Here is a 27,773-nt window from a genome sequence, read left to right as displayed (position 1 = left end):
ATGTATAAAGGCAAATATAATCCAGTGTCTGCGGTGTAATAAAAGAGGTACTGGGTTTTATGGTAACAGGTGGAAAAAGTCCCTAATCTAGACCTGGATGATGGCATGGAGCATGAGGGAAGGCTCTCTTGCAAGGGTGGCACCCTCAATAAGTCCTGTATAAAAAGTAGAAGCAGAAGATACAGGATCGATGGTATTTCAGGCAGAGGGCAAAGGCTCAGAGGCAAGAGAGAGCATGAATGTACATTGAAGAACCTGCAAGCACTTCAAATACTAGGAGTATAATGTATGGTGGGGAATAGTGAGCCGGATCATAAAAGACCGAGGGCTTTGGACTTCATCCTCACGGTGATAGGGAACAGTAAAATGAGTTGAAGAAACACCACTGAGGCTGTGAGTGGAGGGGATTGAGCACATCTAGAGGTGGAGAGGGCACGGGAGCTGTTACAGTGCTCCTGTTGAGGGCTGATGGGGGTGGTAGATCTGGGATCAGATCAACAGGTCTTGGTAATGTTTGGGAGGAAGGAGTGAAGGTTGATGCCCAGAATCCCAACTTTGGCATCTGAGTACATAGTGGCAATCTTCATTTGGATAAGAAATTAGGAAGAGGAATAGGTTTCAGTTTGGGCATTTGAGGTTGATGTACTGAGACATCTGGTTAGAGGTGTCCAAAAGGCAGCTGAATACATCCATCCGTGGGGTCTGGAGAGAGCTGGGCTAGAGATAAAGATTTGGGGATCACCTGCCCGGAGACAATAGTTGAATATGGAGTTGATGAAAATGTTCAGGAAGAGTGTATGAAGTAAAGAGAGGCTGAGATGGAGCCTTACGAGGTTAGCGTCTATCCATCCATCCACGTATCCATCCAGCAAACCTCTGATAGGTCAAGGACAGTAATAGATGTCCTCAAGGAGCTTATGTTCTGGTGGTGATGGGGAGAGACAGGTAATAAACACACAATAAATAAGAAAATGAGATAACTTTAGTCATCCACAGTGGCACAAAGAAGATAAAATAGGGTAATGTGGAAGAGAGTGACTAGGTGAAGCTGCTGTAGCTAGGGTGCTAAGGGAAAAAGGAGGGGCATTCTGGTTGAGACCTGAATAAGAAGGAGGCATCCATGTGACAATCTGGAGGAAGATCACAAGGTGACTAAGAAACAGCAGGTGTAAAGCTCCAGAGACAGGAATAACTTGGCCTTCATGCACAAGACAAGCCACAACAGCTGGGGAGTGTCCTAAGCAAGAGGAAGGAGGGTGGGGAGGGACGGTGGGAGAGAGGTGGGCGAGGTATATTGTAGGTCGTGTAGAATTTTACAGACCTTGCTAAAGAGTTCAGATTCCATTCTGGTTGTGATGGGAAGATTTGGGGGGAGTTTTCATTAGTGATATAATGTGATCTGATTTATGATTTTGAAAGACCATCATTGCTGCCACGTGGAGGATGTATTCTAGGCAGGCAAAGTGAAGGCAGGAGACCTATGAGGTCACTGTTAGTGGTCCAGGCAAGAGATGGTGGTAGTTTCACTAGGGAAGTCGCAGGGGAGGTGGGAGAAAGGGTCGTATTCGATAGGGGTTTTGGAAGTTTAGCTGAAAAAACATACTTATAGTAATCAAGGATATGCCTAAATCCTGTGCATGCACTTTTGTATGGTGGTGATGCTATTTGCTGAGATAGGCAAACCTTGAGGATGGAGCGATGTTTTTTTCTTTTTGTAAGAGGTGGGAGTAAATGGTTTGCTTTTTGTCAAGTTAGGTTTGAATTTTCTCTCTGTCATTCAAATGAAGATGTTGGGCAGGCAGTTAGAGATATGAATCTGGAGCTGAGGGACAAATTTAAACGTGGTGATCACGCCTAGGCAGAATTCAGAGCCATGAGAGTGGATGCAAACTTGCAGAGTGAGAGAGGAGAAGAGAACAAACAGGGGAAGGCGGTTCATCAGGGAGACTGGAAGGAGAGTTAAAATCCAGTGAGGACTTAGACGAAGAGAACAGACTTGTGGTTGCCAAGGAGGGGGTGTGGACAGGGATGGACTGGCAGTTTGGGGTTGGTAGATGCAAACTATTACATTTAGAATGGATAAACAACAAGGTCCTACTGTATAGCACAGGGAGCTATATCCAGTCTCCTGGGATAAACCATAATGGAAAATAATATGAAAAAAAGAATGGCTCTATGTGTATAACCAAGTCACCTTGCTGTACAGCAGAGATTGACACAACACTGTAAATCAACTCTACCTCAATAAAAAAAAATTTAAGAAAAAGCAATGAGGACAGGTTTTAAGAAGAGAGGTCAGTTTAAATGAGGACTGAAGAACATTCATTGGCTTTAGCAAAATACAGGACGGTGGCGATGTCTTTGCCAGAACGTTTCAGTGGTGTTGTAGGTTGAAGATTATAAGTGGGAAGTGAGAATATGGAGAAATTACTGCACATCTTTTTCAATAACCTTTACTCTGCAAGAAAGCAGAGAGATGTGGTAGTAGCAATAGTCGGAGGGAGAGCTTTAAAAATAATACTCATAATTTTTAAAGATGAGAGAGACTTGAACTTACTTAAGATCAATGAAAATGGGCCACGGGGAGGGAGGACCATGTATTTTTGGGAGACTGAGAAGACAGTTGATGAAATGAAGTCTCTGAGGAAGAAGGAGAGTGGGAGATTCAGGTATTACATGGTAGGACTAGCCTCATGAGGGAGGGAGAGCTCAGCCACTTAGATGGAGAGGAAAGGGCAAAGGGTGGATATTGATGTGAATAAGTTTCACCTGATGGATTCTATTTTTCAGCAGGACTAGGAAGCAGTGGCATCTCTTAAAAGGAGTCGGGGAGGTGGAGAGTAGGGAGTAGAGGAAGAATCTGTAGTGTAAAATAGATGAACTATTATATAGGGTCGTGGGCTCAGTTGTGGATAGAGACCACAGTCCAAAGCGGGTATAATTTTTCTTCAGTAGAGTTTGGCATGTGGCGGGGGTACTCCTGAAAAGTAAAACCTTGGGAACTGATGAAGACACCACCTACGTTCTTAGCCGGGTTAGGTTAAGAACTTTGAATGAGACAAGCCAAGGACCTATCCCTGTGGCGTACCACTAGAGTTAATGCAGAAGCAAATATTCTTCCACAGTCTGGCAGCTCTTTGAATTGTCGAATGTAAAGTTATCTTATGACTCAGCAATTCTACTCCTAGGTGTACACCCAAGAGAAATGAAAATGTATGTCCCCATAAAAGCTTATACATGAGTGTTCATAGCAGATTTTTAAAAAAATTATTTATTTTATTTATTTATTTTTGGCTGTGTTGGATCTTCATTGCTGTGCAAGGGCTTCCTCTAGTTGCAGTGAGCAGGCTTCTCATTGCGGTGGCCTCTCTTGTTGCAGAGCACGGGCTCTAGAGCGCAGGCTCAGTAGTTGTGGCACACGGGCTCAGATGCTCTGTGGCACGTGGGATCTTCTCGGAGCAGGGCTCGAACCCGTGTCCCCTGCATTGACAGGAGGACTCAACCACTGTGCCACCAGGGAAGCCCTTCATAGCAGATTATACATAGTAGCCAGAAAGTAGAAAACAACCTAAATGTCCATCAGCTGATGAATGGATACATAAATGTGGTATACTGACACAGTGCAATATTAGCCATGAAAAGGAATGAAGTACTGATACATGCTACAACATGGATGACCCTCAAAAACATTAAGTGAAAGAAGCCAATCACAAAAGATTTCAACTATATGATGCTATTCATATGAAATGTCCAGGACAGAGAAATCTAAAGAGACAGAAGGTAGATTAGTGGTTGCCTAGGCCGAAGGGGATGGCAGGGTATGGGAGTGACAGCTAATGGATATGGAGTTTCTTTTGGGGATGATGAAAATGTTCCAAGATTGATTGTGGTCATGGTTATACAACTCTAAAAGCCATTGCATTTTATACTTTATTTTTTATTTTGTTTTGTTATAAATTTTTTTTTTTTTTTTTGGCTGCATTGGGTCTTCGTTGCTGCGCCCAGGCTTTCTCTAGTTCTGGTGAGTGGGGGCTGCTCTTTGTTGTGGAGCGTGGGCTTCTCATTGCAGTGGCTTCTCTTGTTGTGGAGCACAGGCTTTAGGCATGTGGGCTTCAGTAGTTGTGCCTCACGGGCTCTAGAGCGCAGGCTCAGTAGTTGTGGCACATGGGCTTATTTGCTCTGTGGCATGTGGGATCTTCCCAGACCAGGGCTCAAGCCCGTGTCCCCTGCACTGGTAGGCGGATTCTTAACCGCTACGCCACCAGTGAAGTCCCTGCATTGTATACCTTAAATTGTAAATTGTATGTAATAGTTATATCTCAATAAAGCTGTTTAAGAAAATAAATACTCTCCTGATATTCATTCCATGAGAACAGAAGCTACTTTTTGTTTTAATAAGTAGCCTTTTTTATCCATTGGAAGACCTCAGGAGAAATCTTGCTGAAGCCAGTATACTATGTTGACCACGTTTTCCCTGATCTGTTGCCCATCTCAGGTTTTGGGTAGGTCTGACCTGGTCACTTACTGAAGGGCTGGTGGAGTAGAGAAGGACTCAGATGTGATGGTCAGGCTCAGACCCATATACAGGAGCTGAGGGAAGTTTCCATCTGGCCCATGAAGCATCTTCCTTAATGACTATGGTCCAGGCAGGTTGTGAGTAATGGATGCCCAGATCACCGTGAGGAGGAGACTACAATGATGGTGCAAATTGAGGGTCCTGATCGGAGGATTCAGGTGGGTAGGAAGGTGGTTGGTTTTGTGGTCGTCATTCTGCAGATTCCTGATAGTTGATTTAGGGTTGAGACTCAGGGCTTCTATTTTGAGGAAGAGGCTAGCCAAAACAAAGCAAGACCTGAGGCCAAGGGATCCAGGGTACCGGGCAGCTTGCTAGAATAGGTGTTCAGGTCAAGGACTGAGGCCCTTCTCCCTGAGCTGAGACACAGGGGATAAGGGCAACTATCTGAATTTGGGCCTGAGCTCAGGGACAGATTATTTGTAATAGCATCCCAATGCTGAGCCGCAGGAGGTGAGGCTCTTACCTTTGGGCAGCTTTGGTCCTTCGTACTGGCGTAGGGAGGCAAGCAGGTGGGGAGGGAGTAGACTCAGATGTGTGGAGGAGAAAGGCTGCAACGCCAAAGGCCAAGTGTGTGTGATCTCAAAAAGTCCTGTAGCCAGTGGAGAAACTGCATGCGAGGCTAACCTGGCATGGCGAGTTCTTAATGAATCCTTGCTGCTTCCTTTTTTAAGTGCTCAGAAACCATCTTTTCTAGAATCTTTCCTGGATCAACATAAAGCACATTTCTTTGGACTCCTCTAGAGTTTAGAGGCAGGATTCCAATCTTTTTTCCTGTCTCAGAAAATTGGCAGAAGTAAGACATGTTCTTGGTTCTGTGGCGGGGGGTGAGGGGAGCTTTTAAAAAGAGGAACCAGGTGGAGGGGCTAAGACTGGAGCCGAGAGAACTATTCTCCGCAAAGCATAGCCTGGGGACCAGGAGCATCGGCACTGCCCTGGAGTTTGTAGAAATGCAGAATTTCAGACCCCATCAGAGAGTTCAGAGGATCGAAATCTGTATTTTAACTGGGTCCCTGTATGGATCCTCAGCCGTTAAAGCTTGAGCAGCACGCTAGATGAACCCCATACTCATTAGGTAGGAACCGCTGGGAGGGGGGCCTGGGCATTTTCAACAAGCCCCCGAGTGATGCTGATGCTTCAGGTCCATGGACCACACCTTTAGCAGCGAGATTCTAGAGAAGGGACTGGTCTCTAATCGCAGGTGGGGGCCGTGAGTAATGTGGAGTTGGGGTGGCGTCTGCATAGCACCCGATACTCCTGGCCAGGCTGAGGAATGGCAAATTCGGGAACATCTCTTGGAACCTGCATTAGTTTCCCACACAGGGAGTGTTGACATTACAGCCCTTGAACAAGCATTACAAGGTACCCTACCTTGTGGGCTGCCAGAAATAACTGGAGGACCCTTTGACAAGGGCTAGTTATCTTCCTGAGTAACTTGGGGGGCTTGGATTCATTATAATGCGACCCTATTTTATCCTTCCCAAATGGTAAGTCCTGACATATTGGAGATTTTTTCTGTCTATCTATCTATCATCTATTTCTCGATCTATCTTCACCTACCCACTCTCCTATACACCCATACAGACTATCACTTTGCTCTTTATTCATGAACTTTGGCTTGCTATTTGCTGCTGTGCAAAATAGTCTGGACGGCCATACATGGCTAAACTTTGCCACGAGGATGAAAGGCAGGGCTCTGAAGAAGGCGTATAGGAAGGAGCGTTCATTCTCCATGTGGGATGGCGACTGCAAAGGTCAAAACCCTGGTACCATTAAGAAACACCCAAAACAGACGCTCGTGGGAGGCCACAGAGCCGAGCCTTTTACTGCCGTGTCCTGGATGCTTTAAGAATTCTTGATGTGGTTGGAAGCTAATGTCTTGAAATGAAGTGTCCTGTGTCTTTTAGGCTTTGTGGAAATTCACTTAGAGTTAGTTGCATGCAGCCGTAACGGTCAGCAGTGGAAATCAGGGGTGCCTTCAATGACAACTGGTCTTCGTTAGCGAGCACAAACGACCCACAAATGGCCACAGATCGGCAGCTCATGGGTTTTGTGCAGTGGAAAATTGGCCCCCTTGGAAAGGCATGCTGGAAGGAGCAGAGCTGTGTAGCAGCCCTGGAGTCATCTGAAGCCTCGTGTCCCCACCCCCTAAACAGCTGCAAGCCCAGAGTGAGTCCCTTGACGTGGCGTTTTGTGATGCAGATGGTTTGACGGGCACAGCTGCCTGCACAGAGTAAGTGGCAGGGCCTGGGATCTCACCCACCCAGAAGAGAGGGCACAAAAGGGCTTCACGCCCTTCCAGCGACTCTGCTTCTGCCAGGGTTATCACTCCTCCTCCCAAGCTAGAAACCTTACTGCCAGCTCTGACACTGCCGTCGCTTTCCCCCTTTCTGTGGCTCTGGTTCTGCACAGCTTTATCCGGAGACCTGATGTCCTTTCCCAATACTGGGTCAGCCGGGATGGGGAAGGAGGGAGGCTGGGCACACAGGGCAGCCACCTAGGGTAGGGCAGGCATGGGGGAGAGCTGATCTAGTTCCAGCACAACGTCTGAAAGCATCCACCAGTCTCATTAACACTAGAAGGGTGAGCTTCTAAGAACCCATCCGTCAGGGTTGCCCAGCAGCAGGGTGCCTGGGTGGCAGCCAGTATGTGGCAGTTGGTTTAGGCAGGCCAGCGTGAGAGCCTATGGCCCAGGCTCTGGCTGGGTCTGCAGAAAGGGAGCATTGGGAGGGGGAGGAAGGCAAGGCTGCTCCTTGGGCTTCCATGTGGGACTGCATCCAGATCTAGTTGGCGTCAGTGGGAACAAGGGGCAGGGGCTAGGACCCGGGGTCTGGAACTGGGAGAGTGACTTCAGGCTAAGTTCCCAGGGCAGTAGCACTGAGGTTACTGAGGCTGCCCTGACTTCCTCAGAACTGACTCCAGCCCCAACAAGAGCTTCAACTTTGCATTCGTGGGGCCGTTAGCCCTGAAAGCTGGGCAGCTGAGGCTGTAAAACGAAGCAGAGTCCTTTACACTAAATCTGTTACCCAGATCTGTTTTCTGTTCTCAGAGACCTTTGAGTTTCCCTCTCCTCCCCATTTCTGGTGCTAGACCCACCCCTTCGTATTCTGATGACTGTCCTATGCATCCTCTCCTCAGAGTTGGTCCCTGGAGAGGCAGTGATGGGTAATCACTAAAAGCTGCATTTGATATCCCAGCTCTGTGACTTTGGGTAAGTGACTGAATCTCACTGTGCCTCAGTTTCCTCATCTGTGAAAGAAAGTAAGATCATCATAATAATAATGATAGATGAAAAAATAATAAATCTACTTCATAAGATTGATGTGAGGATTAAATGACAATATAGCAGAACTCTTAAAATAAGGCCCATGCTTTTTGCTGTTGCCACTACTGCTATTACTATACTTGTATTCCATACACTCCAACCCCTCGACACCTTCCCTCATCCTCCAGATGCAAGCACTCACCGAAAGTTGTGGTTTCTATTCCACAAGTATTTTCTCTCTCTTCTAATTGTCACCATGTCATTTTTGAGCCATCATCATCTCTTGCTTAGAAATAGCCTTCAGATTGGCCTCCTTTGATTGGCAGTTAAGTCCCCCTTTGAGCCCTTTTCCACTCTGCCTCCAAGAGTGTTATTTTTAGAAAATGCAAATCACACCATGTCATTTCGGTCTTGCTTGCAGTAACTCCACATTGCCCATGGAATGAATTTACGCTTCGTCTGACCCCACGTCCTCTTCTGAACTCTGCCTGTGTACCTTTTGCTCCAAATACATTCAAATTCTCACTCTTTGACAAATCTGCCTCCACCTACATTTTCCCTTCTGCCTGGAATTTATTTAATTTTTCTCCCTCCCTCTCTCCCTCCCTCCTCCCTTCTCTGTCTTCCTTCCTCTCTTTCTCTCTCTCTTTCTTTCTGCCAAGTAAACTCTTATTCAAACTTTAAAACCCAAATCAAGTTTTCCCCAGTTCCCTCAGTGCAAACACCCAGTAGACTACAGCCCTTGCAGGCCAGGATAGAGTCTTATTCACTGCGTGCCTTTCACTCCCGGTGTAATCCCCACCTGGGCAGGAATGAGATGGCAAGTTAGGAAAACCTGTCCTGCCCCCATAAGGACATATGCCTGAGAGTGAGCCAGGGAAAGCGAGGTAGAGCCGGTAACTCAGGTAGCACCAAATAGTGATGTTTTCCAAATCTGCCTAAAATTTGAGATGTGTGGCCACCCCTGGGACAAGGCATCCAGATGACAGCAGTGGGTACAGAAGAGCCGAACTCCCTAATTTTTCAGCTTTCTAGGCAGCATCCACTTTCAAATTCGGAATATCTAGAGTGAGAGATTCAGGAAAACAGATTCAGAGCAGCTCCAGCTCAAGCTGCCATGAGTCGGACTGTGAGCACCTAGGGATGGAGACTCTGGAATTCTCTGAGGGGAGGATGTCAGCCCTGATACAAGGAAAGGGCCAAGTCTGCCTGAATCCACGTGGGATGTGAAACGGTGGGAGCCAGTAAGTAAGAGTGGTGTTGGTGACTGTAGGTAAAAGGGCCCATGTGGGGCAGAGCCAGGCTATTCCAAGCTACCAGGAACTGGGTTCTGGTCACTGTTGCTGCTGCATAAGCCATCCCAAACCTTTTTAGGTGCTCATGAGTTGCCCATAGTTAGACACAGTTTAGTAGGAAAGGCCTGTCTTTGTTCTACATGGTGTCAGCTGGGTGATGTGACTGGGGGCTGGAGGATCTACTCTCAGATGGCTTCATGTGGCTGGCAAGTTGGTGCTGGCTATCAGCTGGGGCTGAGCCAGGGGCTTTGGTTTCCTGTCATGGGGGCCTCTTCTCGGGCTGCTCAGGCTTCCCCACAGCATGACGGCTGAATTCCAGGAGTGAGCATCAGAAGAGAACCAGGTAAAGCAGTGTGTTGGGAAACAAGAAACACCTGGCTTTCTCAGTGGAAAAGCCCTATTTGTCATGTTTGCTGATTTCCATGGTGTAAAGACCCCCATCATGGCCCATTTTAAGCCACTGAACACAGAGTTCAGAAGAGAGGTGCACAGTTGGTATGAGCCAGCTCCAGCACCCACAGGTGGAGATGGTCCTGGCCTTGGGGGTCACTTAGGGTCACTTCTGCAGAAGTCCACAGACATGCCCATACTCAGAGGAAGAAACCTAGACCCCATCTCTTCATGGGAAGGATACTGAAATCACATTGTAAGAAGAGCTTGTAGGATGGTAGGTATTTTTGCTGCAACTTAGAAAGTACAACAGGCCATAGACTACAGAGGAAATGCCTGGAGAAGCCAGGTGGATGATGTAAGTTAGTGAAGAGGTTGGGTGTCAGGTGACAAAGGCAGTTGTCATGTGCCCTCTGTGTTGGGGAGAAACAGGATGGAGGAGGCCCTGGAGAGCACCCACAATGGGAGAGCCAAACACTTTTGAGCCCAGAGTCAGCCCTCAGGCCCCTTGTTGGCAAACTTAGGTTGAACAGTTTCCAACTCAGGAAAGACTGGAGGTCATAAATTGAGCCTTTTTTTAAAAAAGCATATTAACTTTTAAGACCTGGTTACAAAGATAACAAACTGCCTTTTGGCTATTATTAGAATAATCTGAAATTAGTAGACTCAAATGACATTTGCATTCAAGATTCTGGTAAGCAGTGGCCCTATGAAGTGGTTCTCAAATCAGGCCCATTTCTTCTTGAGTCTGTCTTGTATTCCAAAGGCACAGTAATTGTTTTGTGTGTGTGTGTGTGTGTGTGTGTGTGTGTGTATATGTAACACACACATGTATTATTGGCAGATGTCAGAGTAGGCGTTCAATAATATTTGCTAACTGAATAAAGTAGATCTGTCACTGTGTGCTGTGATTCCTGTTTTATTTGCCATGTGAGTCTCTGTTTCAGAATGAGGAGTCAGACCCACATTGGCTGATTTAGCCAAAGGACATGCATGCCTGGTGACCATGGGCATCAGGGTGATGTTAGGGTTGGAATTTAGTGTGTGATCCTATAATTCCTCTTTGTCCTTTGCCACTGCACCAGGCAATGCCTCCTAAGAAGCAGAGCCAGGCTTCATTATTCGAAGGCTGATTAGCAAGCCTGCAGATCGTCTAGACTCTGGGTTTCCCTCCTCTCTGATGAGGATGCCTTTTGGCAATACCTGCCCCTGCCAGAGAGAAAAGAGGGGCAGGAAGAACAGTGACATTCACAGCGGGAAATTTTCATACTGGCTGGAAGCAGCTGCTAAAATTAAATGTATGGATTATTTGTGGGTTTCATTATTCAGACTATTCCTGTTCCCCACTGACACAGATAATTGGAAATTGACTATACTAGCTCTTTGAAAAGATTACAGGAACACAGTGAATGATTTATGTAGTTGGATGAATGGGAACGTGGGTCTTATGATGTTGTTATGTGTGTGCTAATAAAAGTCTTCAGTATACAGCTTTCAATAAATCATTTAATATTTACTGGGAACTTTCTATGTATCAATATTAAGTTTAGGAATTTGAAGAAGTAGGTCACAGTCTCTGACCTCCAGGGAAGCATGATGTGCTGGTGAAAAGTTATATAGAATTACAATGAACCAGTCAGTGGTTGAAGCCAAGAATGAATTGCTGTTAATTTTAGGCCTACAGACCACACAGTGCCTGATTCTTTCACAGACATTGTCTCCTTTATTCTTCTCAATGGTCTTGTGAGATAGAGGTTATTACCTCTTTTTTATCAATGCAGATACTGAGGCTCAGAAGGTTAAGTAAACTTGGCCATGATCCCTCAATCAGTGGAGCAAGTATTCAGTGTCAGTACCTTTTCGATTATACCCCAGTTGTCTTATTTGTTGTCTGTGAATCTTCAGATTCCATCCACCTTTTTTGAACACTAGGTGCCATCACGACTGTGCTCTTGCCTTTCAGCTTCACTTCATTTCATCCCCATGGTAGCTCAGGAAGGCTAAGTTTGGAGGTATGCTGAGATCACAGCAGCACAAGAGGGCAAGAGGAGGTACAGGCTGGGGCTTCCCTGGGTTGGGCTGGGGATGTAGAAGAACTGACAAATAGTCTGTATGAACTATAGCCACGGTGGGAGAAGTGGGTTGGATTAATCCTGGAGTGCTTTGGAGAGAAAAAGCTGACCCTTGCACTAGGACTGAAGAGCAGGTGGGTAGTGCAGGCAGGGAGGGGAATGGGGGCAGTGGAGGGGGCATGAAGAGGTAGGTAGAGCAGCAAAAGCAAAACCTCGGAGCAGGGAAAGTAGAAAACTTCCTTTTTTGCTTTTGTATTTGATTTGTTTTTTTTTTTTAATATTTATTGACCCAAAATTGATTTATTATGTTGATTATCTGTGAAAGACTACTATTATTATTTTCAAAAAAAAGATAAACATATGAATGGATAAGAAAAATGTGATTATATATGTATATATATAATACATATATATATACATATATGTACATATATATGTAAATATAATGAAATATTATTTAGCCATAAAAAAGAATGGAATCTTTCCATTTGTGACAACATGGATGGACCTTGAGGGCATTATGCTAGGTGAAATAAGTCAGAGAGAAAGCTAAACACTGTATGATCTCACTTATATGTGAAATCTAAAAAAAAAAAACAAAAAAAACATGAGATTCTTTCAGGCCTTTGAGTTTCAAGGTACAGAAACTTGTTGAACCAGCTCAAACACAGATGGTGTTTATTATATTGCAAAGAAAGCTCACAGAATCCGAGAAAAAAATCCAAATAGAACCAGCCTCTCAGGAACTCTAGCTGGGAACCAGAATGATAACAGAGGTTTTGTTCTCTTTCTGTCTCTTTCTCTCTCCGGGGTCACATGCTGCTGGTTTGCTCAGTTCTACTCCTTCTGCAGACTGACTTTTCCTGGAAAAATGTCTGCCTCAGTCCCTGAGTCTGTGTGCCCTGTCAGCTCCAGTGCTTATCACTCCTGTTGGCGAAAGCTTCTATGCCTTTTACTGAAAATTCTGGTGAGAATTAGACTGGACCCATTTATCTGCCCGAGCACAGCCATAGGTCACACTGGCTGTCTTTGGGTCACATGTCCATCCCTGGTCCTGTGAGCTGTTACTTGAGAGGGTGAGAGCCCTGGTCCTTCCCAGACAGTGCAGAATTACCCTTAGTGTGGCTTCGTACTGTCTCCACTGCTGTGCTGTGAGCTTCTTAAGGGCAGAGACCCTGAGGGTGCCAGGCTTGGTGTTCAACACATAGTTTGATGCTCTGTAAATATTCTTAATTTTTTTTTCGCCCCCTTGTTGGAAGATACTATCCTTCAGAAAGGACCGAGAAGTCTGCATCTTAGATATTTATTCAACTGCCATTAAGGAGTGTGCTGAAGCAGAGAGGACTCAAAAAGTAGTCACTGCCAGGAGGTAATGATTTGGAGCTGTGTGCTCCTCTTATGAACAGGATCCATAGATTATTTTCATTAGAAAAACAAGACCAAAAAAAAAAAAAAATTCCCACAGAAGCACACCAGCTGTGGCCTGGGATATGTCCTCTAGATAGAATTTAACTTTATGTCGACTCAGGCCCCTGAAAGTGTGACAGAGTAATAAACCCTTAATTGGAATATCTTGGAGGGTGGCCAGCCCTAGTGAGCGAGAATCTCGGAATTATGACAAGTGCTTCGCCAAATACAAGGCCTGCTTTAATGACTAGATAAGAATCATCAATAAGCACAGTGTTTATGTGAAAATGATGCTGATAAAGTGATTGCCAAATACCCAGAGTTGATTTTCTTAAGTAGATTAAACATCCCCCTTCCAGTTTTGTTAGAATTGATAAGGGGATTGGCAGACATACTTCTAAAATCACTACAAATCCCCAGTGAGCTGATTCTGAATGTACATTTTACTGGCTTAAAAAAAAAAAACATTTACTACCAACTTGTGAATTTGTAATTGCTAAAGATGGCACTACGTTTTAATTGTTTTCTTGGGGACAAACATTATACAGGGGATGTGTGTAGCTGTGTGTAAAGCTCTTACCTTCTGCTAAGGTGGGGGTATGTGCACTATTCATATTTGGGCCATATCAAGAAGTATTATTTGGTGGGAAACACAAGGGAATAGGGTTCTGGAAATCCAAGTTCTGGTCTGTGGGAAAGGTAGCTAGAGCAGTCTTTCATCCTGCATACTCTTCTGCAGTGTGACTGTCCTGCTCCGTCAAGCAGTGAAGAGTGTCCACCCCTTGGACTTGGAGTGGGCCCTGTGACAGCGGTGGCAAATAGAGTACAGTGGAATTGACTGTGTGGCAGTTCTAGGCATAGCTCTTTGCTGGCCCAGCAGCTTCCACTTACTCCCTCTTGGGAGCCAGCTGCCATAGAAATGTGTCTTGCATGGCTGTTCAAAGTCCATGCCATGTGGAGAGGCCCTGGAGGATGTGACACCTTGTGGAGTGAGAGTCCAAGGAGCACCAAGGCACCACACATGTGAGTGATGCCATCTTGGAAGTGGATTCCCAGTCCCTGGCATTCGATATCCTTGTGAACTTGAAATTTGGTTGTGTACCATTACAGTCAGATGGATTAAACATAGATTGAACATATAGACCCCAAAGATGTTGATAAATTGGGCTTCCCTGGTGGCGCAGTGGTTGAGAGTCCGCCTGCCGATGCAGGGGACATGGGTTCGTGCCCCGGTCCGGGAAGATCCCACATGCTGTGGAGCGGCTGGGTCTGTGAGCCATGGCCGCTGAGCCTGTGCGACCGGAGCCTGTGCTCCACAACGGGAGAGGCCACAACAGTGAGAGGCCCGCATACTGTACACACACACACGCAAAAAAAGATGTTGATAAATTAATGTCAGGCCAGAGAGGAGGTTCAGGAGGCTGAGCTGCAGAGCTCCCCTCAGGATCACATCCCAGTCTATGTTTCAGAATCAGTGCCTTGGACATTATAGAAAAGGTAGCAATTGTTACAGTATGCTAGTTGACACACAGGAGAGTCAGATCCGTCTCCTGAGGCCAGAGTGTGGGCTAAACATAAGAGTATAGAATTTAACTGGAATCACTGTGGAGCTATGCATTTGGACTGTATTAGTCAGGGCTCTCTAAGGAAAAGAATCAATAGGATTGATTGATTGATTGATTGTAGTACTTGGCTCATGCAATTATGGAGGCCAAAAAGTCCTGCAATCTGTTGTCTGCAAATTGGAAAACAGGTAAACTGGGTGGTATAATTCAGTCCAAGTCCAAAGACCCAAGAACTAGGATCACTGATGTGTGAAGGCAGGAGAAGATGGATATCCCATCACAAGCAAAGAGAGCAAATTTACCCTTCCTCTGCCTTTTTGTTCTATTTGGGCCCCTCAATAGACTGGATGATACCCACATGGCATTGGTGAGGGCAGTCTTCTTTACTCAGTCTGCCAACTCAAATGCTAACCTCTTCCAGAAACATCTGCACAGACACACCCAGAAATAATGTTTTACTAGCTCTCTGAGCATCCCTTAACTCAATCAAATTGACACATAAAATTCACCATCACAGCACCTTAAATTGGTCAGTTACAGCCTGGAGGAGAACTGGTTTAGCAAGTGTGAACAATTAAAAGGTTTTCGTTGACTATAAGCTCAGCATGCATCAATGTCATGAGAAGTTTGACAGAAAGAGAAGGAAAGGAAAAAACTCAATAAAGCAACTTTTGTTAGGATTAATAGAGGCAAATTAGCTGGCCCGAGCAAGGTGAGGGGTCTACTCTGCCGGCCCTGCATGGGTCAGATCACTCCTGAAACACTGCACTCAATTCTGGGCATTGCTCTGAGCCAGACCTGACACCCTGGGGCACAAATGAAGAGAGAGCCCCTGCAGGTCCCTCCCACTTGTTTGGAGGGTTCTGGGATCCCAGCTCCCAGCCTAGTGTAAAAGACATTCATTCATTCAGCACCTGTTCTCTGAAAAGCACAGGAATGTGTCCAGAGGTAGATCTACTTTGAAGCTGATGGAGCTGAAGCTTCACGCTCTTCTCTTGCCTGGGTCCCTTCAAAGGCCTTGATGAGCCCTGGCAGTGTGTCTTGACGGTTGTATGTTTTTGCTTAATTTGTAAACCTAAGCTATTATAAGTGGAATTGATTAAGAGTGCTGTCTCTTTCTGCTCTGACCTCCCTTTCATGACATTACACTTTGTTGACTTAAAAAATATTCACAACCTAAAAGTTGAGGGGTATGTTTTATTCGATGGGAATTTTTAGGACTTCAAGCCCGAGAAGCAGCATCTCAAGTAACCCTGAGAGAACTGCTCCAAGGCAGAGGTGAGTGGGGAGCTAGGACATACAGGAATTTTGCAACAAAGGTCAAGTAGTGGGAACATCAAAGATGATTGTTAATTAAAGAAAACCAGAAAATGCAAGTTAAGTAATTTAGCGCTTTTCTAATATGGGAAGAATGCAAGGGTCTGGGGCTCACTGAAATCATTCCTTTGATATGCCCTCAGCTATCTGGGGCCAGTATCCTGTGTTTTCATATCCAGAGTTTCCCCAGGGCTCACGATAGGGAGTGGCTGCAGTCTGATGGCTGCTAGATGGCAAGTATTCTTTCCTTCCTGAGTTCCCTCAGGGCTCACCAGCTCACTTAGGAGGGCTGCAATCGCTGATGACTGTGACATCCTTTGTTTACTGATATGGCAGGCAATATTCCATTTATCAACTTCCTTCCACTTGTTTCGAGTGTCACCAGAGGAGTGGTCATCTGTTTTTTTCATCTTCTGAAGGGGAAGTTGAGGTGGCATGCATTTGCAACTGGGTTTAGTGGCATGGATGGATGTAATTTGCTCATTTCTAAGTATAGTCAGATTCTTGCCTTCCTGGTGTAGGTATGGCTTCCAGGAATACTCTTAACCTCCATGGTACTGACTTACCTGGTATCCTGACACAGTGGTACAAGGCCAGAAGTCATATAGTAATATGACTGGATCCTACAGAACCCAGAACCAGAAACAAGTAAGAAATGGGGGAGAAAGAAGATTTGAAATGTACAGTCATAATCTAGCCTGAGGAAAATTCTTCCAAGTATCAGACAAGTAAAACTGTTAGCAAGGATTGATTCCTATCCTATCTATTGATTCCTATTCCTATCCATTCCTATTGATTCCTATCCAAAATGGAATTTCCTTCCTGTAAGATAACATAAAACTTACCACACCCCTGCAACGAGGACATTTATGACACATTGGTAAACAAGGGTCCTCAAATCAAGAGAATCTGAGATGTATCCCTGAAAAAGAACACTTGTCCCCAAATCTTATAGTTATTATAGGAAATAACTTGATAAATGTAACATTACCATTGACAAGTTGTGATGCTAAAATAAACATTTCAAAACTCTTGATAACACAAAACAAGTTTTGGTCAACCGTACTCACTCTTGAAAAAGGTATAAGAAAATTTTTATCATATGAAAAGGCAAAGATTATGCAGTTAAAAAATTGGAGGTTAAAGAAGTATTACAGAGGGATATCAGGCAGTTGAGGAATAAAAATATATGCTATTTTGGGGGTTTTGTTATATTTGTCAGTTTTTAAAATTTGCATTTTGCTGTAAGTTTCTTCTTCATGCTAAACAAATATTCACTTTATACCTAATCTGGTGTTTATAATTTTATTATTTTTCTTCATGAAGTCCCCCTGAATTGTATAAACTACAGGATTCAGAAAACCTACATCCACCCTGGCTGGGTTTCAGAGAAATTCAAACATGAATATGGCCAGTGTCTGGCCAAAGAGCTTGTCGTAAAAGAGGGGAGATGAGACAAGTTCACCCAAGAAGAATGCCCTGGGGAACGTGCTAAGGGCCTCAGGAGAAATGTTCACCAATTGCTCTGAGGTTTCCGGGGTCTCTGGGGTACCTTCACCAATATCTCAGCTCTCCAGTCCGCTCTTCTCCTTGCATTCACAATTCTCTTCCTAAAGGAGACACACCTTTTATTAAAAACCCAACCTTCCCTCTGCAAGCCACATGCTCAGAATTGGAGCAACTGAGTCTCTCTTATACTTTTTCTTGGCCTAGAATGTCCTTCCCCTTAAGTGACATAGGAGGTGAGTCGTCAACAGTGTCATGAAGGGTCAGTGGCTCCCTCCCTCACTAGCCATCTGACCTTGGTTCGGCCATTTGACCTTTCCTCAACCTCTACAGTCAGGGTTAAAATGCCAACTTCAAGGGCAATTGAAATCCACTAAATGAGTTAATGTATGTAAAACATTGATCAACTTTAAGCTCTGAACAAATGTTAAATGTTATTACTGCCGATTCTTCAAAGCCCAATTCAAATGCTACCTTTATATTCAAACGCTACCTTTATAAAGACTCCCCCTACCCCATCCCTTTGACCATTCCTCACTCTGTGCGTACCTCTCTTTTTCATGAATTTCATTTGCTGTTTTACTATTGTTAAGCTATTCACTGATTTATTCATTTGTTCTTTTATTTCATAAATATTCATTGAGCTCCCCTCTGTGCCAGACACAAGCTTTCTCCCTCACTGCATTTGTAAACTGGGCAGAGGCCATCTTATTCTGATTTGTGTGGCCTTCAGCACTTAACTCATTACCTTGCACTCAATACAGGCTCAGGAATGGCTGTATTCCTGGGGTGACAGGTGGGGATGGATAGTCCCTGGCCATAGAGCTGAACCCTGTTTCCTCTAAGGTAGAGGCTCCACCCTGGCTAGACATTAGAATCATTGGGAAGAGCTTTAAAAGAAGTAGGGATGTCTGAGCCCCATCGCCTGAAACTCTGCTTTAATTGGCCTGGACATGGCGTTACTTTTAAAGCCCCGCAGGTGATTCCGATGGGCAGTCGGGTTTGCTAACCACTCCTCCAAGATAATCTTATTATTTGGTGACTGAGAACTGCCTTTAGTTCACTGGCCCATCATGAGGATGACTCTGGGGTCACAAACCCTGCTTAACATCCTAGTGCCTGGGTCTTTTCAGGTCATTTGCGGTTTTGATGCACGTGCCAAAGGCCAGGCCAGGTACACTGCCAATAGCTTTCTAGTGTTTTGATCCATTACTCTGTTATTTCATTGAAATGAGTTAGCAGGTGCATCAGGGCAATGTGGCCATGCCAGGACCACACATTCTCCCATGTTTCTCACCTTTCTAGAATTTTCTGCCCTCCCCCACCAAGGATTGAAAAACAAAAGGGCTCTGACCCATCCACACAAGAACTAAAGATATGTTCAGAGTCCCCCTCCCGACACCTTCATTTCTTCATTTTTTCTCACCTTCCTAGGTCCCTAATAAAATTTTTACACCTCATTTTAGTCAGCTCATCCCTGTGTTTTCTTTCTGTTCTCCCCTTGAACAACTTCCCCTCCAGGCTTACCACCTGTGATTACGCCTCCCAAACAGACGTGCCAAGCGGTATTTAATAACAGGGGTGCTCCCCCGACAGTGGTTTTGATAAAGGTAGAGGGGAAGGTTCTTTCAGGGGTGCACTGCAGAGAAAGCCTGGCCGGGTATCACAATCCAAGATGTTCCAGGCTCTACGCATAATTATACCTTCTCAACCTCACCTATCCACCTCCCTTTCAGAGGAAAACTACAGTGGGTGACACTCACCTCCCCAGCGGGGAAGGTGCTGACGCCTTAAAGCGGAGCCGGCAGGGGTTTGGTAGGGAAATAAAATGCATATTTCATGCTTTATCTGCCCTGCAGGTGCTGTCAATACCAGAGGAAGAGTCCTGGCTGCAGTCAGAAAGATCATTCATCCAGGCGGTTAAAAACAACCACCTGTACCTTTATAGGGGGCTTGTTTCCAAAAGAAATTATGCCTCCATTACAGGCCTTTTTAGACCATAAGTGATATGTTTGCATTTCCACGAGAATGTTTACCTTTCCCTGCGGGGAACCGAGGCCAGTCAGCACTGCTGGGGAGTTAGTAACAGTGATCAAAGCTCTTGACTTTAGCTCAGGGAACTAACAGTTAGGTTTTGGAGTTGAATTTCAACTCACTAATTGGCTCTGCAGGTGCCTTTATTTTTCCTTTCCACTCCCTAAGTGTCCGTGTCTGTCTTGGGCTGGCTTCCTTGGGTGCTAGAGAATTCTAAATAAGGAAAGGAGCACAAACTGACCCAGGAATGGGGCTCTCTCCATCAGCTGAAGTTTAGTATTGAGATTCTTGCCAAGGATCTTTTGTCAGCTGGATGTCACTTGCATTCTTCGTGCCTCCGTTTCGGTATAATTATGGTATTTGCTTATTAGGTTTATATGAAAATTGGTGAGATAATGCATATAAACTCAGCAAGCGCATGGTGGAGTGTTCCTGTTCATTAAATGGGGGGAGTTGTTTTCATTTTGGTGTTCTTTCCTCCCAATATACACAAGGGAACGAAAGTCCTATCTGGAGGACCCGCTCTCCCCGCTTCTCCCCAGGAAGGAACCAACGAGGAAATACAAAAAAGCCTTCTGAAATCCTCAGCACAGCGGCAAAGTAATAGTTGGACGGTGAAGCTTTCAATCCATGATCCCACCCTCTGCTTGATACATGGCCAGAGATGCACCCTCTTTTTTTTTTTTCACTTATTTATTTATTTGGCTGCGTTGGGTTTTCGTTGCTGTGAGCGGGCTTTCTCTGGTTGCGGTGAGTGGGGCCTCAGTAGTTGTGGCTCGCGGGCTCTAGAGCACAGGCTCAGTAGTTGTGGTGCACGGGCTTAGTTGCTCCGCAGGATGTGGGATCTTCCTGGACCAGGGCTCAAACCCGTGTCCCCTGCAGGCAGATTCTTAACCACTGCGCCACCAGGGTTTTTTGGGTTTTTTTGTTTTGTGAAGTCCTGTCACATGATTTCTTGACCTTATTCCCACCTGCCTTCTTCCTGGACACTTTCTGGGTTGGCAGTGTCTCTATTGAAAGGGAGTGACTGCTGGATTGTAAACTGCCAGGGTGGAGAGCACGTGTGTGTTGTGTCCACCATTGCTTCTCTAGTGCCTGGCATTGCCCTGGTCATGGTAGTCTCTTAATAAAATTAAAAAATAACTGAACTAAAAAAACCTGAAGAGCCTTTGGGGCTGTAACACTCTCTCAAGTACTATGTCCTCTATGGTAGGAAGTAGGTTCTTTATATATACCAAGGAGTCTGGGTCATTTATGATGAAAATTAACTGACTACAGTTGGCTGGTGAGGGAACTATGGGAATCCTTTGGGCCCCTGCTGGGTGGAGTGTTGGGGCAAAGCAGGCCTTACTGTGTCATTAGTTTGGATGAGAAGTCACCCCTGAATCCTTTTCAGGATGTGCACTCAGGGCTTTCTTAAGAGCCGAGTTACGTACCACCTTGGTGCTTCTCTCTCTCAGGATTTGGCTACACCATTCTCCAGTGCACCCAGCTCTCCCCAAAGGTGGGTGGAGCATCAGTGCTGCTTCCAAGGGGAGCGGGAGAGCAGCAGAGATTGTGATGAGTCCCTTCACCTCCTGTGCCCATTTGCTCATGGGTAGAATGACCTACCTCCAGGGCCCATTGGGAGCTATAAGGAGATAATGTATATAAAGTATATCTCACAGTGCCTCACATAGAATCATGTTCACTCAGTGTTAGCTTTTGTTTTCCAAGGGGTTTGGAAGTAATCGAGTATGAGCACGTGACTGCCTTTAACCCCACGCAGTAGTCTTCCATGATTTACCTCCACGGTCGTCCATGCTTGGTCTCTTCTAGTGAGACTCTTGTGTGCCAGGCATCGTGCTGTGTGCAACAGCCTGGTGTCACCCCATTATTGGAGGGAACTGAGAATGTTGAAGGTAGAGTTTGTAATTACCCTGTTCTTCTTCAAGTGTTCCTTGATGCCACTTCCAGAACATGGGCCTGAAAGGACAAGTGGTCTGATATGGGGTAGAAGTTCTTTTTTTTTTTTTTTTTAATATTTATTTATTTATTTGGCTTTGCTGGGTCTTAGATGAAGCACGCAGGATCTTGTTGCAGCATGCAGGATCTAGTTCCCTGACCTGGGATCGAACCCGGGCCCCCTGAATTGGGAGTGCTGAGTCTTAACCACTGGACCATCAGGGAATGGGTTGGAAATACTTGGTCATTCTTGATATCACTCATGAAAGTCATTAAAAGGTCACCAATATGCCATTTCTTCTTATCTAGAGAACTGGTCTCCAGTCTTATTTGCCTGGTATACAGTGGGCACTCAGCCAATTCTTGTATTCATGAATGAATGTGTAGTGAGCTTAGCCCTTGCTTTTTTCAAGGTATTTCTGGAAGAATCCTTTTGGAATAAGCAGCCAGGAATAGCAATTATTTGTACTGAATGTAAAAAAAAAAACATGCATGAGAAACACAGAAGTGTTGCCTCACCTAAGGAAAGAAAGAGATGGAGAAAAAGAAAGAAATCATGCATTTTCCTTTTGCCATGCATCTTTCTGGAACCCCATATTTAAAGAGCTGCTAGACAGCTATCAAGAAATGAATCAGAGTATGGCCTGTGGGGAGGAATTGCTCAGTGCTTACAATGGATGAGGTCAAATTTGCATTGAAATCTGGCAGTTGACCATTGGGATACCTCAGCCTCTTCCTGTCGACACTTCTGACCTTGTTCACCTCCACATCTTTCCTTTTCAGACAGAAGGACTTCTTGAGCCTCACAGCTACACTCTTATCTTAATCTGAATCATCGCTTCTTCACAACCAAAGCTTCTCCGTGAGTGGCAGACATAGCTTCAAATTCAGCAATTTTCTATTTTTTGTCCTTTATTCTGATTATTTATCGTCAGTAACAAGGTACTCAGAGACTTCAGTGTCTTCCTTCCCAATGTCTGTCTCTCTCTCTCATTCTTAACATTTTTGTAGCAGAGAATCATCTAATTTAACATTTGTGAAAAGAAAGTCATAAATAGGAAGAGGGGGTATGGAGAGGAGGAAGGAGGTGGGTAGGACAGGAGGTTGGAAAGTGTACATCTGCTCCCACTGGAGGATTATCGGATGGAACTACTTCCCTTCGTTGTATTTTTTGGGAATCCCAACAGCGCACGAAGCTCAGTCTGCATCCATTAGGATAAGCACAGAAGTGGCGGGGGTGTGGAGCCTGAAAGCCACAGGCTCCCAGGCGATGCCCGAGCTCTTGGGATCTGGGAGCGGAAGAGTAATGCGTCTCAATAAACAGCCTATCGACCACAGAGGAGTTAAGTGAACCTGCGGTCTCTCCTCTCGGCTTTCCCCCTCACTGGGTTATTACTGGGCTGTATTTGTTCCCTTTGCTTCGTCTTCATCCAGAATCAATACCCAGCAATGATTTCCTCTGACCAGTGTAAATTACACACAGGCGTGATGGGGGCCTGTGGCGACTGGGCGGGCAGTTCCCAGGCTGTCTGTCCCTGAGGCACGTTCATCATTCCAAGCCTCTCGGGGCCGCCAGGCTGGATAATCTGACCCCAGAGCCTGGGAAATGGTGGCATGTGTGCTAGTGTTAGCAGGGAGACTGAGATTTGTCTCTCCAGGCCTGCAGAGTTCTGGAATGACCATGGGAAGAAAAATCACATCAGAAAAGATGCACGTTGCCTTATGGCAGAAGAGAAGCCATTTCTTCTTTGCTTTCATGTGCTCTTCTTTATCTGTGGGCGTCTGCCTTCTCTCTTACCTCCACACAGTGTGCGTTGGAGGTAAGAGAGAAGTGTGGATAACCTGGATACTGGTGTCAGGCAGACCTTGGTTCAAGTCCAGGCTCTGTGTGAATTTGGCAAGTTACTCAACCTCCCAAGACACACTTTCTTCTTTCGGTATTAAAAATACCTCACTGGCTTGTCGTGGGGATTAAAGGAGATGGAATATTTCATGTACTTTGCTTAATACAACGCCTGATAGGTTCTCTATAAATGAGTGTCATTGGCATTGTTATCCTGTGTAACTTTCTTCCTTGTATTATTTTTAAGTTATTCTTTTTCCCTCTTATGGGTAAGGTTCTAGGAGAGCAAGAATGTAGGAAGTGGGACTTTTTACATATCAAGAATGTAAGATGAATAAGTTGAAGATGTTTGTGTTTATTCCTTCTGCCTGCCCATGTTTATTTCTTCTGCAAGAATAAGCTGGTCTCTTCAATCATTGTGCCAAAGAGGATAATACAACTTCCAGAGGTCCCCCTGCTGGGGCTTTGACATTGGTTACTTCTTGACTTTGTTCTGGAGCCCACTGCCCATTGGGAACACTGGTGTACCCAGGCAGAGTACCAGCATCTGACAGCTGGATGTAGAGGTCTGAACCTCAGGAGGAAGGAGGTTGTAGACCTCTATTTAGGAATTCATTGGTGTGTGACCTGAATCATGACTGTGGGTGAGAGTACACAGGAGTGTGTGTAGTGGAAGCAGGACCGTAGCGAAATGGGGGGGGGGGCACTAACATTTAAGAGATCACTGGGGATTAAAGATCCAGTGATGGAAAATGAGGCAGAGTGGTCGGAGAGAGAAAAAGAACCGGAGAGAGAAATGTCCTGGTCTCTGAGCTTGGCAGAATAATGGCCCCTGATGTCCACATCCTAATCTCATAACTTGTGTATCTGTTTCCTTATGTGGCAAAAGGGATTTTGCAGATGTGATGAAGTTAAAGATTTGGAGATGGGGAGATTATTCTGGGTGGCCCAGTGTAGTCACAGGGGTCCTTATAAGGAAAGAGGGAGGCGGGAGAGTGAGAGAGGTGACGATGGAAGCAGAGGTCAGAGTGATGTGGTTGCTGGCTTTGAGCTGGAAGATGGCCACAGACCGAGGAATGTGGCCTGCTTCTAGAAGCTGGAGCAGGCAAGGGAAGGATTCTCCCTAGAACTTCCAGAGGGAACTGGCTGACACCTTTATTTTAGCCCCGTGAGACTCTGACCTCAAGATCATAAATGTTTATTAATAAAGATAATAAATTTGGATCATTCAAACCACTAAGTTTGTCGTAATTTGTTATAGCATCAAAAGGAAATGAATACAGTCTGTAAGGGAATAAAGTGGTCGGTGTTGGAGGGAGTGGTCCACTGTCTGAACTGGGTGAGCGGTTGGTAGTAGAAAGGGTATCACACTAAGTCAGGGTAGTGCATGCATTTTCCAAAGGGGATGGAGTTGCAGGTTGGAGGGCCAGGCTCAGGATGAGGGATGGGGCTTCATTTACCAGGGATATGAATGATGAGCCAGGCCAGAAGTGGGGGGAACATGGCACCAAGCCTACCTCCTGGGGTAAGCCAGGCTCTGGGGCAATCATCCCAGCTGCAGGGACTGTAGGGACAGTTGGAAAAAGGGTGGGGCAAGCTCTGGTTGCTGCTCAGGCAGCACTGGCGGTTGGGCAGTGAGCAGTAATGGGGGGGTTCCCACGAAGTGGGGGGGCACACCTAGTTGGACAGTCCTGTAGACTCTTGGTATCGGGAATGCCTCTCAGTAGGAAGCAGGCCAAGTCACTGACTAGGCTAGGGTTCAAGTTTAAGGCTTCAGTCCAAGACGGGATCTGGAATATGAAATAGGTGTCCAGGAGCTGGACTAAAGCAGAAGACAAATGAAGAGGTGAGATTCCCGATAGATACTGATATGGGTGAAACAGGTTCTAGTCCAGGTTTCAGAATAGGCTCCAGAGAAGGACGGCAGAGGAGCCCAGGACATGGGAATCAACGCTGGATGTCAGGGTGCTGGCCTGGTTCTCCTTCTTGCTCCAGTTCAGTTCTGTGACTGTGGCAGAGATGGGGGCCGGGCAGGTCATGTCAGAGAGGTAGAAATGAGGCCAAGAGACTGGGGTAAACAGTAACCAGGAGCGAAGTTCTGCCTCACCCATGAGTTCTTCCGATACCCCTGGTTGAGACCTCTGGGCTGAGGTTGGAGCAGATTCGAAGGTGAAGGCTGGGATGAGGGAAGGTGAGTTGTGTGGATGTTCACGTAAGGGAATGCCAGCTACTTTTGTTACAGCCCTATTTCGGAAATGGTGAAGATGCTGAGGCTCCGAGAGGAGGTGACTTACCCAGAGTCCTACTGAGCTATTAAGTGGCAGAGGCAGAAAAGGCTGAGGTCTCTGAACTCCCTGTCTGGGGCTCTTTTCCCTGCACGGCCAGCTCTGCAAACAGGGCCTGAGCATGATTTGCGTTTGGCCTGGACCCACCTGTGCATATTTTACAAGGATCCTGCAATCTTGATTCCCCTTTTGTAGGGAACATTCTATTTATTTGAACACCTGAGACCCCGACACTAGGTTTGGTAGAGCCTTTTCTTTTTTTGTTAAATAAATTTATTTATTTATTTTGGCTGCATTGGGTCTTCATTGCTGTGCGCGGGCCTCCTCCAGTTGCGGCCAGCGGGGGCTCCTCTTCCTTGCGGTGCGCGGGCTTCTTATTGCGGTGGCTTCTCTTGTTGTGGAGCATGGGCTCTAGGCGCACGGGCTTCAGTAGTTGTGGCTCGCGGGATCTAGAGCGCAGGCCCAGTAGTTGTGGCACATGAGCTTAGTTGCTCCACGGCATGTGGGATCTTCCTGGACCAGGGCTTAAACCCATGTCCCCTGCAGTGGCAGGCGGATTCTCAGCCACTGTGCCACCAGGAAAGCCCCGGTAAAGCCTTTTCTGTGTTGGCGATGAGTCAACTGATGTGGGAAGGGTCTGGTAAGAGAGCTAATGGATTCTGTGTGGAGATAAGACCCTTGTATTTTCTCTCCCTTTTATTTTACAATTAGGTGTCCTCCCATGGAATATTTCTTCTGAATGTCTCTCCAAAGAAGAAACCACTCATTGTCACAGATGGCAGAGTGAGATTAAAAATAAATGAACGTGCAAACCAATATTTGCTGAGTAGCCGTGGTTCTGAGCAGGGATAGGTGGGGCCAGGGTGGGTGGGGGGTTGAGGGGAGCACAGCCAAGTCATTTATGTGCTATTAACGGTTAGGCCTGCCTGGGTCGCATCCTCGGAGGTTTTGATTGGGTTAGGTTTGCAGTGGGATCCAGGCATCCAAAAGCAGTTGTGATGCACATCAAAGATTGAGAACCATGAAAGTAATATCTCGCCTGTGACAATTTCACTTTGGGGGATTTGATTTTCCTCAAGTGGCCCCATAGCTCCATGACTCCCCGAAATCTGTGCGGGGGCAGGAATCGGAAACCTATGCGGTGTGGACTTGTGGTGGGAGCAGATATGAGTGAGTCTAATTGACTTCCCAGAGTTCGAACGGCGCTCTGTTAGTCTCTTTGCCTGCTTCATGAAAAGTCTGGAGTTAGGCTCCATTTTCTCGAGAAATATTATGAGAGCGTAGTATGCATGAATTTGAGCATTTTAATGTTACTCCTGGCAGTGTTGAAAGCCTATCACCTAAGTCTTTCCACGTCTTCTCCTTGCTTAAAAGCCCCATGCACGTTTCACTTCCAGAACAAGTCACCGGCTCTTAGAATACAAGATTTGTATTAGCCTGCTGACTTCCTCTGTTGGGGCTGCTCTGGGTGTGCAAACCTAACCTTCTCTTTTTCTTATTTTACCTAACTTGGCACAGGAGGGATGAGTATAGATTTTGGTCTATGATGCTGGTGGAATCTTTCCAGATGCTAAGTGTATATAATCCCTTTGATTCTGCTGTACCTGCCAAGCGAGAGCAGAACAACTGTGTGCTACAGCATAGAACGGAGAGTAAAACAAAAGTGTGACAAGGTTCTGCTGGCGTGCTGCACGAGAGGAGAAATGAACACAATGTCATTAGCTTGCGTGCCGACTTACATTTTTTCCCCCTTTGTGTGTAATTTTAAAGAATTTTGAATGGAAAGATAGTTGAGGGGAGAAGGGAAAAATGATTTGATGGAGCAAAAAATATCTATTAACAGTATATTTCCCTGGTTCTAATTCAAGGAGATTTTCTGAAAATGTTGAGCAGTGACTAGAGTCATGTTGACCTGAGAGACAGAGGTGAGCTGTCTCCCAGGAGGGGTGGTCAGGAAATGAACTCAAGGATCCATTGTCTTCTCTCTCTCCCTGTGTGGTGTCAGCTTGTTTGGTGGAATCTTTCTCAACAGTGGGAGGCGTAGGGCCACATGCAAAGATTTATGAGAGAGAGTAGAAAAGTGAGCATCTGAAGGCAGGTGTGTAATAGGATTTATCTGATCTCTGACCATGGACAGTCCTGGAATCCTACAAGGTCTCTTGTGCCCACAGCACCTGTAGCCCTTTTGGAAGTTGGTCCCCGTTGCCTGCTGATGGACTCTTATCCTGGGCTCTGCTTTTCTGCATGGCCTCTGATGATAGCCATTGCCAGACATCC

The sequence above is a fragment of the Neophocaena asiaeorientalis genome, unplaced genomic scaffold (genome assembly GCF_003031525.2).
Source record: "Neophocaena asiaeorientalis asiaeorientalis breed wild unplaced genomic scaffold, Neophocaena_asiaeorientalis_V1.1 scaffold490, whole genome shotgun sequence".
Taxonomy (NCBI): domain Eukaryota; kingdom Metazoa; phylum Chordata; class Mammalia; order Artiodactyla; family Phocoenidae; genus Neophocaena; species Neophocaena asiaeorientalis.
Note: the sequence above shows the minus strand (reverse complement) of the source record.